The sequence below is a fragment of the Corvus brachyrhynchos genome, unplaced genomic scaffold (genome assembly GCF_000691975.1).
Source record: "Corvus brachyrhynchos isolate BGI_N302 unplaced genomic scaffold, ASM69197v1 scaffold334, whole genome shotgun sequence".
Taxonomy (NCBI): Eukaryota; Metazoa; Chordata; class Aves; order Passeriformes; family Corvidae; genus Corvus; species Corvus brachyrhynchos.
This window is the reverse complement of record NW_008238316.1, coordinates 1,667,434-1,667,828: the sequence shown is the minus strand read 5'-3', so window position 1 is coordinate 1,667,828 and position 395 is coordinate 1,667,434. Positions and strand designations below refer to the sequence as shown.

General features: G+C 47.6%; 1 protein-coding gene across 15 annotated transcripts in view; it reads right to left on the bottom strand.

Moving 5' to 3' along the window:
- The window catches only part of PCDH15 (protocadherin related 15), a 572,690-nt gene that overhangs the window by 158,718 nt on the left and 413,577 nt on the right, over window positions 1–395 (bottom strand). The window lies entirely within an intron of this gene.

Here is a 395-nt window from a genome sequence, read left to right as displayed (position 1 = left end):
TCCCAAAAAAGCATCAGCAGGGAAAACTGCCACTAAATTTGAGTGTCTGATTTGGGACATGGAATTTTCTTCTGTTAAAGGGAATTGCTTTGAATTACTCTGCAATGGAACTGTGGCCAGCAGTGCTGGGTGGCATCTCTGACCACTCTGGGCTTTGTATCACAGGGACATCTTCCACCTCCCTGGAAGTGTCCCATCCAACCTGGGCTGGGACACTTCCAGGGATCCAGGGGCAGCCACCAGCTCTGGGTTACATTTATAAACCTGATCCCTGCCCACCTTGACTATCCAAAGTGGCACCCCAAGATCCCATTAATTTGATCAACCAAGAAACTGCTTTGCTTTAAACAGAACTGAACCTGAGTGTTTCCCAAGCAATCCTCATTAATTCCTGC